Source organism: Eleutherodactylus coqui, chromosome 4, assembly GCF_035609145.1.
Source record: "Eleutherodactylus coqui strain aEleCoq1 chromosome 4, aEleCoq1.hap1, whole genome shotgun sequence".
Classification (NCBI taxonomy): Eukaryota; Metazoa; Chordata; class Amphibia; order Anura; family Eleutherodactylidae; genus Eleutherodactylus; species Eleutherodactylus coqui.
This window is the reverse complement of record NC_089840.1, coordinates 89004914-89021300: the sequence shown is the minus strand read 5'-3', so window position 1 is coordinate 89021300 and position 16387 is coordinate 89004914.

Below are 16387 nucleotides of genomic sequence, written 5' to 3'. Positions count from 1 at the left end.
GGGATAGATTATATACTGCCCTATGTGTGTGCTGCCAGGTGGGGGGGGGGGGGGATATATTATACTGCCCTATGTGTGTACTGCCAGGACATTCTAAATGTCATAATTAAATAAGAATGCACTAAACTCCAACCCCCTTCATAGCCCCGCCCCATATAACCAAAGCCCCGCCCATGTCCCGCCCAACCCTGCCGGGCCTTGTAAAAATGGTCTTGCTTGAAGCCGGTCCCTGGTGCCAAAAAGGTTGGGGACCACTGGGCTAGAGGACACCTGCCTTATACATATGCATAACTTGTTACAATTCTCTATTAGGCCTCATTACCACGGCCGGATTGGATTCCGCATACGGAGGTCCGCAGCTGTATTTGACCTTGTATGCAGCCGATGACAGTGAGGGTCTTCTGCGTGCCTGTCCGAGTTTTCATTTTCTTCACTATGGGTGTGTGCAGAAGCGCTGGCGGGTACACCATCGCACATGCACAATGGAGTTGTTTTTCTTTTAAACTCCTGCTTTCCTGCGGAGTAACTTCCCCAACCATCCAGAGCAATTTGGCGATGAGCAATCCTTCTTCCAGCATATTGAAGATCCATGTCACAAGACAAAAGTGCTAACTAATTTGCTCAGTGAGCAACACTGAAACCTTGAAACATTGAGAATCTCTGGTCAATCCTTAAAGAAGTGCTTCTGAAATTTGGCTTCGGCAGTCATCTGATTTCTTCTATAATGGCCTTGTACTCTTCCCCTTCTGCTCAAGTATACACACCTCTGGTTCCATTTCTAAACCATTTGATATTTCAAAGTATCTAGTAACTATCAAATCTCCTATGGGTCTCTAGACTGACTAAGAGTTTCCCTTCGTCTTTTTCCCCTACTATCACTGCTACCTTTCGCATGTGGAAAACAATGACTATAGTAACTGATTTCCTTCCCTGACGAATCTTGAAAATGCCTCTGGAAGTGATCCAATGACTAATACCAGATATAAACTTTCACATGTGGTTTAATCTGGGCATTGGAAATATAGAGGAATAATTTGAAGGACCAGTCATGAAATCTTTTGCTCAGCTACCTATTACCACTATCTTTCATCTTTTAAACCCCCGTCTACAACCTTACTTACAAAGTTTGAGTCATTCTAAGACAAGAGTGGGGAGCAAGCTGGAGGCATATCTAAAACCTATGTGTCCCTATCGTCTGGCTTACACTTAAATAATTTTTTTTCAAATCAACTGGGAGAGGGATTTTCAGAAATCCTTCAACTCCGATCAATGGTCGCTAGCATTCCAACTCGGGTTGAAGACATCTCACTGTGCAAATCACCTAGAAACCAATAGGAAGCTTTTAAACAGATGGTACCTGACTCCTTATCGTCTAGCAAAGCTTTCACCACAACATTCACACATATGTTGGAAATTGCCACAAACAAACAGGCACGATGATACATGTCTGGTGGTTGTGTGATCTGCTCAGGCCTCTATGGCAGCAAATACATCTGTCACTCCATTCTACAGATTAACTTCAATTGGAGCACAAGTGTAGCTCTCCTATTACTAGGCGTAGAACAATGCAATCCTCCTGACCTTGTGATCTTATCCCATGTTCTGACAGCAACTAGATCAGCTATTGCTAGAAGATGAAAATGCTCTGATATCCCCTCCTTATCCGAAATTTTCTTAATGGTCCAACACAACTGCGTAATGGAACATTTAATTGCCACTAAACTGGACCAGGTGGGAAAATTCAAAAACAACTGGGCAAAGTGGCTTCAATTCTCAGGTTATTCCTGTTAAGTCTTTTTCCCCGCACTACAATCATTGGGTTAAGAAAGGAGGAAGATGGGTGGTGTGTTGTAGCATTTGGTGTGTATCTTACATAATCGACCACACTCAGCAGTATGGCCTGTCTTGGTGGCGCTTAACCCAGACCACTGGTCTTAACTTTAAAACGTTGCTCTTAATAGTAATTGTTGTTACTGTTTTCCACAGGAGTTATACTCTTGCATGGTGATTTCCCATCAGCTTTCTTTCCACAACTGATAGGAACTAGCCCTCATGGCTACCATATAATTGGTTATGCATATATGGGATCTGAATACATATGAGAACCCTAACAAGACAATTTTCATGTCTTGTCACAACTGGGTACATGATAGACCCACCTTTAACTACATAGGTATAATGGAAATGTTCATTCAATGTTTAGCAATATTGTGGGCAGATATGCACATCTGTATGTATCGGAATCTCTATGCTTGTTTACAATGTACTTTATTTCCACGGTGAAAATTAATAAAAAGTGGATAGACAAACAAATTTACAGAAATAGTGACAAACTCCAAGCACTGATTAGGCAAGAATGGGTTGCTATTAGAGATGAGCGAACGCGTTCGTCCGAGCTTGATATTCGTGCGAATATTAGGGTGTTCGGGATGTTCGTTATTCGTAACGAACACCATGCGGTGTTCTGGTTACTTTCACTTCCTTCCCTGAGACGTTAGCGCGCTTTTCTGGCCAATTGAAAGACAGGGAAGGCATTACAACTTCCCCCTGCAACGTTTAAGCCCTATACCACCCCCCTGCTGTGAGTGGCTGGCGAGATCAGGTGTTCGCCTAATATAAAAGTCGGCCCCTCCCGCGGCTCGCCTCAGATGCCTGGTGAGTTAGATGAGGGACAGTGCTGTTTATACCGGAGCTGCTGTAGGGAAAGAATTGGTAGTTAGTGTAGGCTTCAAGACCCCCCAAAGGTCCTTATTAGGGCCACTGATAGCTGTGTGTTGGCTGCTGTTAGCAGTGGCATTTTTTTTTTCTCAAAATCGGCTCTGCAGAGCGTTGCACCTGGCATTAGGGACAGAAGTGCTGCATAGGCAGGGAGAGTGTTAGGAGTGAGTGTAGCCTTCAAGAACCTCAACGGTCCTTTCTAGGGCCATATTTATCCGTGTGCAGTACTGTCCAGGCTGCTGTTAGCTGTGCTGCATTTTTTTGGGGCTTCTCAAAATCGCCTCTGCAGAGCATTCCACCCTCCATTGATACTGCAGGGAAAGAATTGTATAGGCAGGGCCACAACACAGTTATTATTCATAGAATATACGCAGTGCTGCCTTTTGGTGGAAAAACAAGTGAAAACAAATCTATTTGTCCAGCCTCTGTCCGTCCTTACGGGCGGTGGACACGTGTGAGCTGCGTGAAAAACATTGCTAAATCATACGCACCCAGCTACGCTTTACTGCTGGCTTCGCCATTTGCTTTCCTTAATTGGGAAAAAAAATACCTGCTCTGCCAGAGTTATAATAACTCTGCTACCCTCACGTTCTGTGACACATTAGCAGGGACACAGCACAGTTATTAAACTTCTCATGTTCATTGAATATACGCAGTGCTGCCTTTTGGTGGAAAAACAAGTGAAAACAAATCTATTTGTCCAGCCTCTGTCCGTCCTTACGGGCGGTGGACACGTGTGAGCTGCGTGAAAAACATTGCTAAATCATACGCACCCAGCTACGCTTTACTGCTGGCTTCGCCATTTGCTTTCCTTAATTGGGAAAAAAAATACCTGCTCTGCCAGAGTTATAATAACTCTGCTACCCTCACGTTCTGTGACACATTAGCAGGGACACAGCACAGTTATTAAACTTCTCATGTTCATTGAATATACGCAGTGCTGCCTTTTGGTGGAAAAACAAGTGAAAACAAATCTATTTGTCCAGCCTCTGTCCGTCCTTACGGGCGGTGGACACGTGTGAGCTGCGTGAAAAACATTGCTAAATCATACGCACCCAGCTACGCTTTACTGCTGGCTTCGCCATTTGCTTTCCTTAATTGGGAAAAAAAATACCTGCTCTGCCAGAGTTATAATAACTCTGCTACCCTCACGTTCTGTGACACATTAGCAGGGACACAGCACAGTTATTAAACTTAGATTATTCATTCACTAGAGGCAGTGGGGCCTTTCGTTTTCCAAAAAGGGAAAAAATTATATTTGGCCTGCAGTCTTGCGCCAATTTATTTCCTGCCTGTGAAATCAAATCACTGGTAATACAGCATGCTGAGGGGTAGGGGTAGGCCTAGAGGACGTGGACGTGGCCGAGGACGCGGAGGGCCAAGTCAGGGTGTGGGCACAGGCCGAGCTCCTGATCCCGGTGTGTCGCAGCCGACTGCTGCGCGATTAGGAGAGAGGCACGTTTCTGGCGTCCCCACATTCATCGCCCAATTAATGGGTCCACGCGGGAGACGGTTATTAGAAAATGAGCAGTGTGAGCAGGTCCTGTCCTGGATGGCAGAAAGTGCTTCGAGCAACCTATCGTCAACACGCAGTTCTGCGCCGTCCACTGCTGCCAATCCGAATCCTCTGTCTGCTGCTCCTCCTTCCTCCCAGCCTCCTCACTCCACTACAATGACACCTGCTCAGGAGCGGGAACACTCCCAGGAACTGTTCTCGGGCCCCTGCTTAGATTGGGCAGCAGCGGTTCCTCTCCCACCAGAGGAGTTTATCGTCACTGATGCCCAACCATTCGAAAGTTCCCGGGGTCCGAGGGAAGAGGCTGGGGACTTCCGCCAACTGTCTCAACAACTTTCTGTGGGTGAGGAGGACGATGACGATCAGACACAGTTGTCTTGCAGTGAGGTAGTAGTAAGGGCAGTAAGTCCAAGGGAGCAGCGCACAGAGGATTCGGAGGAAGAGCAGCAGGACGATGAGGTGACTGACCCCACCTGGTGTGCAACGCTTACTCAGGAGGACAGGTCTTCAGAGGGGGAGTCAAGGGCATCAGCAGGGCAGGTTGCAAGAGGCAGTGCGGTGGCCAGGGCCAGGGGTAGAGGCAGGGCCAGACCGAATAATCCACCAAGTGTTTCCCAAAGCGCCCCCTCGCGCCATGCCACCCTGCAGAGGCCGAGGTGCTCTAAGGTCTGGCAGTTTTTCACAGAGACGCCTGACGACCGACGAACAGTGGTGTGCAACCTTTGTTGCGCAAAGCTCAGCCGGGGAGCCAACACCAACAGCCTCACCACCACCACCATGCGCAGACATATGATGGCCAAGCACCCCACAAGGTGGGACGAAGGCCGTTCACCGCCTCCGGTTTGCACCCCTGCCTCTCCCCCTGTGCCCCAACCTGCCACTGAGATGCAACCCCCCTCTCAGGACACAGGCACTACCGCCTCATGGCCTGCACCCACACCCTCATCTCCGCTGTCCTCGGCCCCATCCAGCAGTGTAGTTCAGCGCACCGTTCAGCCGTCGCTTGCGCAAGTGTTCGAGCGCAAGCGCAAGTACGCCGCCACGCACCCGCACGCTCAAACGTTAACCGTCCGCATAGCAAAATTCATCAGCCTTGAGATGCTGCCGTATAGGGTTGTGGAAACTGAGTCCTTCAAAAGTATCATGGAGGCGACGGCCCCGCGCTACTCAGTTCCCAGTCGCCACTACTTTTCCCGATGTGCCGTCCCAGCCCTGCACGACCACGTCTCCCGCAACATTGTGCGCGCCCTCACCAACGCGGTTACTGCCACGGTCCACTTAACTATGGACACGTGGACAAGCACAGGCGGGCAGGGCCACTACATCTCCCTGACGGCACATTGGGTGAATTTAGTGGAGGCTGGGACAGAGTCAGAGCCTGGGACCGCTCACGTCCTACCCACCCCCAGAATTGCGGGCCCCAGCTCGGTGCTGGTATCTGCGGAGGTGTATGCTTCCTCCACTAAAGCACCCTCCTCCTCCTCCTCCTCCTCTGTCTCGCAATCAAGATGTGTTAGCAGCAGCATGTCGCCAGCAGTCGGTGTCGCGCGGTGTGGCAGCACAGCGGTGGGCAAGCGTCAGCAGGCCGTGCTGAAACTACTCAGCTTAGGCGATAAGAGGCACACGGCCCACGAACTGCTGCAGGGTCTGACAGAGCAGACCGACCGCTGGCTTGCGCCGCTGAGCCTCCAACCGGGCATGGTCGTGTGTGACAACGGGCGTAACCTGGTGGCGGCTCTGCAGCTTGGCAGCCTCACGCACGTGCCATGCCTGGCCCACGTCTTTAATTTGGTGGTTCAGCGGTTTCTGAAAAGCTACCCACGCTTGTCAGACCTGCTCGTAAAGGCGCGCCGGCTCTGCGCACATTTCCGCAAGTCCCACACGGACGCTGCCACCCTGCGCACCCTGCAACATCACTTTAAGCTGCCAGTGCACCGACTGCTGTGCGACGTGCCCACACGGTGGAACTCTACGCTCCACATGTTGGCCAGGCTCTATGAACAACGTAGAGCTATAGTCGAATACCAACTCCAACATGGGCGGCGCAGTGGGAGTCAGCCTCCTCAATTCCTTTCAGAAGAGTGGGCCTGGTTGGCAGACATCTGCCATGTCCTTGGTAATTTTGAGGAGTCTACCCAGGTGGTGAGCGGCGATGCTACAATCATTAGCGTCACCATTCCTCTGCTATGCATCTTGAGAAATTCCCTGCAAACCATAAAGGCAGCTGCTTTGCACTCGGAAACGGGGGCGGGGGAAGACAGTATGCCGCTGGATAGTCAGGGCACCCTCCTGTCTATTTCTCAGCGCGTACAGGAGGAGGAGGAGGAGCATGAGGAGGATGAGGAGGAGGGGGAAGAGACAGCTTGGGCCGCTGCTGACGGTACACCGGCTGATTGCCTGTCATCCTTTCAGCGTGTATGGCCTGAGGAGGAGGAGGAGGAGGAGGAGGATCCTGAAAGTGATCTTCCTAGTGAAGACAGCCATGTGTTGCGTACAGGTACCCTGGCACACATGGCTGACTTCATGTTAGGATGCCTTTCTCGTGACCCTCGCGTTGCACGCATTCTGGCCACTACGGATTACTGGGTGTACACACTGCTCGATCCACAGTATAAGGAGAACCTGCCCACTCTGATTCCCGAAGAGGAAAGGGGTTCGAGAGTGTTGCTATACCACAGGACCCTTGCGGACAAGCTGATGGTAAAATTCCCAGCCGACAGCGCTAGTGGCAGAAGGCGCAGTACCGAGGGCAAGGTAGCAGGGGATGTGCGTAGATCGAGCAGCATGTACATCCCAGGCAGTGCAACAGTCTTTAAGGGCCTGGCCAGCTTTATGGCTCCCCACCAAGACTGTGTCACCGCTCCCCAGTCACGGCTGAGTCGGCGGGAGCACTGTAAAAGGATGGTGAGGGAGTACGTAGCGGATCGCACGACCATCCTTGGTGACGCCTCTGCCCCCTACAACTACTGGGTGTCGAAGCTGGACATGTGGCCTGAACTAGCGCTGTATGCCCTGGAGGTGCTTGCTTGTCCTGCGGCTAGCGTGTTGTCGGAGAGGGTGTTTAGTGCGGCTGGGGGAATCATTACAGATAAGCGTAGCCGCTTGTCAACCGACAGTGCCGACAGGCTAACACTCATCAAGATGAACAAAGGCTGGATTTCCCCAGACTTCTGTTCTCCACCAGCGGACAGCAGCGATACGTAAGCAATACGTAGGCTGCACCCGCGGATGGAAGCTACGTTCTCTCTCACCATCCAAAACGGGGACATTTCTGCTTCATCAATCTGTGTCTAATATTCCTCCTCCTCCTCCTCCTGCTCCTCCTCCTGAAACCTCACGTAATCACGCTGAACGGGCAATTTTTCTTAGGGCCACAAGGCTCACTCAAATAATTTTTCAGAACAATTTTTATAAGTTTCAATGCGCTTAAAAGCATTGGAACTTTAACTTGAACCAATTTTTCGTTACACTGGGCTGCCTCCAGGCCTAGTTACCACTTAAGCCACATTAACCAAAGCGATTAATGGGTTTCACCTGCCCTCTTGGCTGGCCATGGCCAATTTTTGGGATGTACATTAGTACTGTTGATACAGCAATTTTTGTGGGCCTTCGCCTACAGTGTAATCAAATTAATTTTTAGGCCACCTGCATTACAGCTGACGTTACCTCAGCTGTGTTGGGCAATGCAATGGGATATTTTTATGTACCGCCGGTGGGTTCCAGGGAGCCACCCATGCTGTAGGTGCACACTGAGTTTTTAATACATCTGTACACTTCTAAAGAACCCGTCTGACTGGGGCATGCAGTGTGGGCCGAAGCCCACCTGTATTACGCACGACATTACTACCTCAGCTGTGTTGGGCAATGCAATGGGATATTTCTATGTACCGCCGGTGGCTTCCTGGCACCCACCCAGGCAGTAGGTCCACAGGGAGTTTAACCTACATGTGTCCACTTGTAAAGAACCCCAGTCTGACTGGGGCATGCAGTGTGGGCCGAAACCCACCTGCATTAACCCTTTCCAGTCCACTGTGTGACCTGTGAAGACATTAGGGTTTAAGGCTGTACAGCTCCGTTGTTGGTAGACGTCCGTCGGGGTTCTCTTACTGTATATTGCCAGCCTCTCTGCTGTCGGAGCCTATCCTACGTGTCAGCTCATGCAGTACTGGCTTTAGCCAGCATATAGCGCCGTTGTATAACAGCAGAAAAAGAGTAAGCCCCCTAGGAAAACCATATACAAATTGGATTGGAAAGGGTTAAGCACAACATTACTACCTCAGCTGTGTTGGGCAATGCAATGGGATATTTCTATGTACCGCCGGTGGCTTCCTGGCACCCACCCATGCTGTAGGTGCACACGGAGTTTTTACTACATCTGTACACTTATAAAGAACCCCAGTCAGACTGGGGCATGCAGTGTGGGCCGAAGCCCACCTGCATTAAGCACGACATTACTACCTCAGCTGTGTTGGGCAATGCAATGGGATATTTCTGTGTACCGCCGGTGGGTTCCAGGGAGCCACCCATGCTGTGGGTCGACAGGGACTTCACAATAGGGAGTTGTACCTGCCTGTGTCTATGAATTAAAAAGCCCGGTCTGACTGGGGCATGCAGACACCTTGACAGAATGAATAGTGTGTGGCACATAGGTTCCCCATTGCTATGCCCACGTGTGCAGCTCCTGATGGCGGTGGCACAGGATTCTATTTCTCATTGCTTCTGTACAGCATTGTGGGCTATCGCTCCGCCACTTTTAAAGAGGGTCGCTGCCTAGCCGTGCCAACCTCTGCAGTGTGTGCCTGCGGTCCCTCGTCATGGCAGACGCAATTCTAAATAGACATGAGCGTGGTGTGGCATGAGGGCAGCTGAAGGCTGCCCAGGGACACTTTGGTGTGCGCTGTGGGGGGGGAGGGGGGGCGGTTGGGCAGCATGTAACCCAGGAGAAGTGTCAGTGGAGTGTCATGCAGGCAGTGATTGTGCTTTGTTGGAGGTAGTGTGGTGCTTAGCAAAGGTATGCCATGCTAATGAGGGCTTTTCAGAAGTAAAAGTTGTTGGGAGGGGGGGGGGGCCCACTCTTGCCGGTATTGTGGCTTAATAGTGGGACCTGTGAACTTGAGATGCAGCCCAACACGTAGCCCCTCGCCTGCCCTATCCGTCACTGTGTCATTCCCATCACTTTCCTGAATTGCCCAGATTTTCACACATGAAAACCTTAGCGAGCATCGGCGAAATACAAAAATGTTCTGGTCGCCCATTGACTTCAATGGGGTTCGTTGTTCGAAACGAACCCTCGAGCATCACGGGAAGTTCGTTCCGAATAACGAACACCCGAACATTTTGGTGTTCGCTCATCTCTAGTTGCTATCAGTCAGGATTTGGCCCAGAAGCTGATATAAAGGAAGAATTGCAGAAGTCTTGAAAAAGGAGCATCAACACTGTAAATGTTGAGTCCTTGCCTAAACTTCATGTATTTGTCAATAAAAGTAAAAACATTTATGAAATGCTCAGTACCCATAGAAATATCTGACTAAGGTTTGGGGAGCAGGAAAGGGGAATCCCTGTAGCTAAACGGCTCCGTCTCAGAACTGAACAGTGCTGGGCATACGCCATTGACTATAATGGGGTCCGTTCTTTTTCCGCGCAGGTGTCCAACTTTTGAACGGAAGAAAAAGCATTGCATGCCGCGCTTTTTTTTCTGATCTTTTGAGCCACATCTATGACGGAACCTCTGATCGGAGGTACCAATGCAGATGTGGAACCGTACTAAAAGATCTAAAAAGACTGAAGCAGTAAACTTTGTAAAAACAAAAAGTTGTGTCAATCTCTTACTTTTGCCCACAACTGTACATGAGTTTCATTGAACTCCTCTCTAGTCCAGCCCTTAAAAAAAACCATAAGATTTACAAATCCACTAAACAGATGGGTATAAGTGAGAGACCACTGGGCGCCTGTCACTGTACAGTGCTGTCCGTGGCCTGACAAGTTCCCTTTAAATCCAGAAAGTTGTAAATGCTGGGAATATAGTTATCAAACAGTTTATTGCCTTTATATGACACCTGACTAATGCTTGTGGGAGCTAAGTGTACCTTGTATTCTTGGAAAATATCCTGTGAGTCAGCTAATTCCGAGATTGGCTTTTTACTTAAGCAGTGTAAAATAATTATCCTCTTGGTCACATTTTTTATTGTAGTGTCTTGGACTGTAATCTTATTTGCTTTTGTTTCTACCGGTTTGAACCATGCATCACCTGCCGCAGGTCAGTCTCTAACAATATCATTATACAGTATCATCCACATACATGCATTTTGATTTTAGATTTACATCCTAAATGAAATCTGTCATGTTGGAACGTACAATCTGACCTGCAGGAGGCAAGTGATAGAGTAGGAGCAGCTGAGCAGATTGGAACAGATGTAGCAAACATTACATTGACATTTAATACGTAATGATAACTGAATCTCAATGTTAATCAAATTCGCGACATGCGAAGCCATTACCCCATTGATTTCAATTGGGCCACCCACACCTGCGTTTTTTTTATGCGCGTATGCTCTATCTTGGTGTGTATTACGCACACTTCCACACCAAGATAGTGCATGGAGATTGGTGGCACGCAGCAAGTATGCATATCTTTGCATACTTGCTGCGTGCAAGTGCGAGAGAGATTTGCATCCAGCACGCTGGGTCACACAGTCATGTAAGCCCAACCATACGATTGCTATCTCTATATACATTGATTGGCCACTTTATTAGAAAATGACCATTTTTGTGTTAAACATACTTTTTTTAAGAATGTTTGGTGATTTGGTTTTTAATTTATGATTACAATTTGTATTTTTAAAAATCTTTAAATTCTGGATTTGTCACACTGGCCTTAGAGCTCAATACTAGTCTGTTGCTTTCTGATCTGTAGAGAAGACTTTGCAGTAGTCATCTCACTAAGGCCCAATGTTAACGGGCTGGATCTGATATGCAGAATCGATGAAGGTCACCGCAAATCAAGCCGCCCATAGGGATACATGGACATCCACAAATGAAATAAAGCATGCAGATTTGATTTATAGACCTTTTGGTCTGTAAAGCATGCTCTATTTCAATGCGGACCCGCACAGGCGCCTTCCATTGAAGTCAATGGAAGCCGTCCGATCTGCGGGAAAGTGAGTGTTAAAAGAAAAAAAAAAGCACTGCGCATACACGCCGCCGGCGCTTCTGCACGCATCTGTAGACCCTGAAATGGAAGACCCGGGAATAGAAGACCCTGACAGCACCCAGAAGACCCAGAGAAGTAACCACAGTGTCCTCGGCCGTGAACAGGGTCAGATTCCACTGCAGGCTCCCAAATTAGGAATTTAATCCGCCCGTGGACATGAGGCCTAAAATCATAGGCAGGATTACACTGAAAGGTAATGTCACGTTGTGCTCTTGGGACCTGTAGTTTTATGGTTTTTCAGGAGGACACTTTCCACAGGTTTGGGATGAGATCCAGAAAAATCTTAGGAGGTCGATACAAAATTACAAGTGGGTGGCAGATAGCAGATGGTCTGAGGGGGTTAATTTCTTTGTGGGAGATTTGGTCTGGTTATCAACTAAAAACTTCAAACTCAGACAACAGTCTTTCAAACTGGGTCCACGGGTTATTGGTCTTTTTTTAAAATCATGGAATTAATTCTGGATTCTTTAGATTGGAGATTACCAGCTCTTTAAAGATTACAGATGTGTTTCATAAATCTCTGTTAAAGTATGTAGATCCAGGGATTGGCTCGTCTCCTCTTGCCCCTGTGATGGTTGATCTTCAATTTGGGGTCAACTGCATTGTGGACTCTTGTGGAGTGAGGAATTCGTTACACTACGTTTGCATTGCAAAATACAGTGAATTGGCAGGGTTACAGGCCAGAAGAAAGGCCATGGGTTCTGGCCGCAGGTGTCAATACGGACCGTCTAGTTATGAATTTCCATAGTCGTAATCCAAATAGATCGGGTCCTGAGGCCCCTTCTAGGAGGGGAGGTACTGTTGCGTCAGGTTTTGGTTTTCACTCACAGAGGTCTGCTTTATGTTTTGGATTATCCATTTGTGTTTTTCTCTAGCACTGGTGGAAGATTTGATGGGAGTGTTCTGCCTAGTAATTAGGGAGGGCTTATATTCCTGTCTTGGCTGTGGACCTGTGCTGATTATTCTTAGTCTTCAGCTGATGGTTGTTGGAATCAAAGCTGGATCTTGGTCTCCTGTTTTCCCCTGCTTATCCCAAACCTATTGAAGTATGCTTCTGGAAACCCATAGAACTACAGGTCCCATGAGCACAACATGACACGTGGCACCTATATGTAGATAACAGGATCCACCATTCACAATACGGCTCTTTCACGATTAGAGCTTTCCTGTATAGAAAAGAGACACGTGAGTCTGGAGGTGCAGCATAAAATCAAGTGAGTAACTTTTCTGTGGATCAATTTCAGTGTGAATTCACATGAGAATGGGACAATTGTGCAAAATGAAAGCATTTGAACGAGGCCTGGTCACTGACACTAGACTAGCCGGGACCAGTATTTAAAAAACTGGCAACTTTGTGGGTGTTTCTTCTGCGACAGTGTGGAGAGTATACTGAGAATGGTGTGAACGAAAAGAAACATCCATCAAAAAGGAATCCTCTGGATATAAACAACTCATCCACGAAAAGGGTCAGAGGCAGATGTCAAGAATCTTTGTGATATACAGCCAGTGCACAGTCCAACAAATTGCAGGCAAAAATAAAGCTGGTGCTCCCTCTAATGTGTCAGAATTAGAGATGAGCAAGCACGCTCGGTAAAGGCAGATACTCGAGCGAGCATTGTTCTTCTCGAGTAACTCATACTCGTCTGAGCAAAAGCAGGGGGGGGGAGAGTGAGAGAGAGCCAAAGCATTTGAGATGAACTGGATGGCTTGAGTCCATCGGAACAGGAGCTGCTCTTACAGCTCTCCTTTCTAGAAGATGGAGAGGGATCCTGAGCACGGGGCCACTTCCCCTCACTGATGCTGATATGCTCTAATAGGACATATGGACAGACAACCCCTTTAATGTACATGCAAGAAAGAAAGATAAGTAATATTGTTTTATAATACAAAATATTTCTTAATATTATAATCATAATCATTACTTTTTATACAGCCGCGAAAAGACACTTACTAATTATTTCAGCCAGAAAAGCTATCGGTTGTATAATACAATTGACCATTTTTTACAGCCAGTTTTTTTTACTTATAGAAATCGAACAACTAAACTACAAATCTATCACATCATCATATGAACAAGACCTATACTATTCACATGGCCTCCATTGCAAGAATGGATTATATCATTTGGAGACTGCAAATATGCTGATTATTGTTTGCATTGAGAAAACCTTTTTCATGTAGCGCTGTAATATTCCTCAGAACCAACTAGAGTTGGACTGAATTTCGGAAGATGTTTTTGTTTATTCTGAGGAGTGAACCTCCTTTAGAATGGCAGTAGGTACCATTCCCTAATCTATTGTACTTCTGACATTCCTGACAACATTAGCAGAATTTATAAGGAGTGAGACACTGTTTTGATTTGGCAGCACATTGTAACAGATCCTCTTCTCTTTGCATTGACAGAACATAGTAATGAAAAGTATCCATTACTCCCCCATCAAATCCCCCGCCAGTGGTTCTTGATGGTCTTTGCTTACTTTGCTGCACAGATGACGTCCTGTAGGCCCACACGTTGAGGCCACTCTTATCTTGTCTGGATGCTTGCTGTTATTTTATCTATCTGAACAAAGTTACACTTATGGTCCTTTTTAAATGAGCGAGTGATGTCATCGCTAGCACATTCGCTCCTGCAGCCTGTTTAGACAGGCAGATACATCGTTGGCTCGTTCAGACGAGAATCATTCAGTCTTTCACATTGGCCAAATAAGTGAATGAGAGGGACTGAACAATTGCTGTTTAAACCAAACAATAACTGAATGAGCCAACGAAAGTTTTTATAGTTTAAAGTGAATGACGAACAAACAGTGAATGATTAAAAGAAGAAGAGTTTAGTACTGTGTCAGCCAGTAGAGCAAAGTGTGATTGTTCCAAGTAATCTTGTAGCTATGATACCTTTTAATGGCTAACAAAAATACACAATGTTACAGCGAGCTTTCAGACCTCTCAGGATTCTTCCTCAGGCCTAAAGAAGAATCCTAAGCAGGTTTGAAAGCTCGCTGTAACATCATGTATTTTTGTTAGCCATAAACGTATCATATCTACAAGATTACTTGGTTTCTCTTACAGAGAACAATCACACTTTGATTTGTTTGTTGTTCAGTCGTTGGCTCACACTTAGACCAAATGATTATCGTTCACTTTCGTTCGTTTGAATCTATCTAAAAGCACCTTTATGTTGAAGACATTTGAGAAGTCCTATTCCATTTATGTTGAAGTTCTCCCTGGATCCAGGGTGTCAGGTTAGCCTTACTCTTCCTCCTAACCCCAAATGTGCATGCATTTGGTACTACTTTTAGCACCCTTATCGCTCCAGAATGATTGCTTTGTTATCCTGCTGAGCGCCGCCTTCTGTGTGTATTCTTTCTTTCTGAATATGTACAATTGGCTGTTGTGTTATCTGAAAAATGATTGGCTGTAGCAGTTACTTGGATATACTGCATATCATTGCTACAATAAGGTCAACAAAGACTGGCGGAGACCATAAGAGCAGTGACATTAAGCCTTGCCAATCCACTGTCTGACGTCTGAAGACATTTTGATTGAAGGCTGTACAGCTCAGATGTTGGAAGACATCCAGCGGGGTATTCTTAGTGTATATTCATGGCCGCTCTGTTGTTGGGGGCCTTTCCAGCATGTCCCATACTGCAGTACTGGCTGTATTATGACAGAAATAGAAAACCCCCTAGGAAATCCTGAATCCAAAATTGAATTGCAAAGGGTTATAGCAGCGGGGAATTTAACTAGCGAATAATTGTTATTTATTTAGTTCATCACGCAGATTCCTCGCTGTTAAAAAAAATGTTTTTTTTTTAATCCTGTACAACCTCTTTAACATTTAGCATGCTACAAAACGACACAAAAACCTCGCGGGTCGGGCGATATACCCGCGACACGCAAGGTTTTGTAGCCCATGTTTTCCCATGGAGCCTTACTCTCTGTTGCATTGCATCACATGAAAACGCGGTTTTCGTGCAATGCGATGCAACTTTGACAGTAGCAAATGCTACTGTCAAAGCTATAGTCTAAACCCTAACTGCAGGAAAAAAAAATACACATACATCACCTCTCCAGCGCTATCAGCCTGGCCGCATCTTCTCCCTGGGTCCTGGCACTGATCTTCTTCTCTTCTGGCCACGGATTCAAAAATCCCCGCCTCTTGGAAGCGCTGACTGTGATTGGCTGATGCTTAGCCAATCACAGCCAGTGCTCGATGAATGACTTTGACTGAACCAATCACAGCCACTCATCAAGTGCTGGCTGTGATTGGATAAGTGGCAGCCAATCACAGCCAGTGCTTCCAGGAAGCAGGGATTTTTGAATCCCCGGCCAGAAGAGGAGAAGAAAAAGATTAGTGCCAGGACCCGTAGAGAAGATGCTGCCAGGCTGACAAGCATGGGAGAGGTGATGTATGTGTAATTTTTTTTCTTCTTCAGCTATGGTTTATTTTCAGGGAAGGGCTTTTATTTCAAGCCTCCCCGAAAATCCTTGCATGTGGTGCTACAAAGTCGCGCGACTTTGTAGCACCATATGCTTCTTTGTAGCGCCATGGGGTTATAGACTATGGGGTTTATTCTGAGCTGTTCAGCTGTGGGGATTCCCCTTTTCTGCTCCCCGAACAAAGCACAAGTGAAATGCGCAACTTAAAAAGAATGATGAGAATGAACTCATTGAAATCAATGGATTCTATTCTCTGAAAAATGCACATGCAAATCAGTCATGGATTGTCCAAAGTAGAGGACCACTTCAATCTCTAAATTGAGAAATCTAAACCCATGATAGATAGATGGATGGATGGATGGATGAATAATGGATGGATGGATAATGGATGGATGAATGGATAGATAGATAGATAGATAGATAGATAGATAGATAGATAGATAGATAGATAGATAGATAGATAGATAGATAGATAGATAGATAGATAGATAGATAGATAGATATGA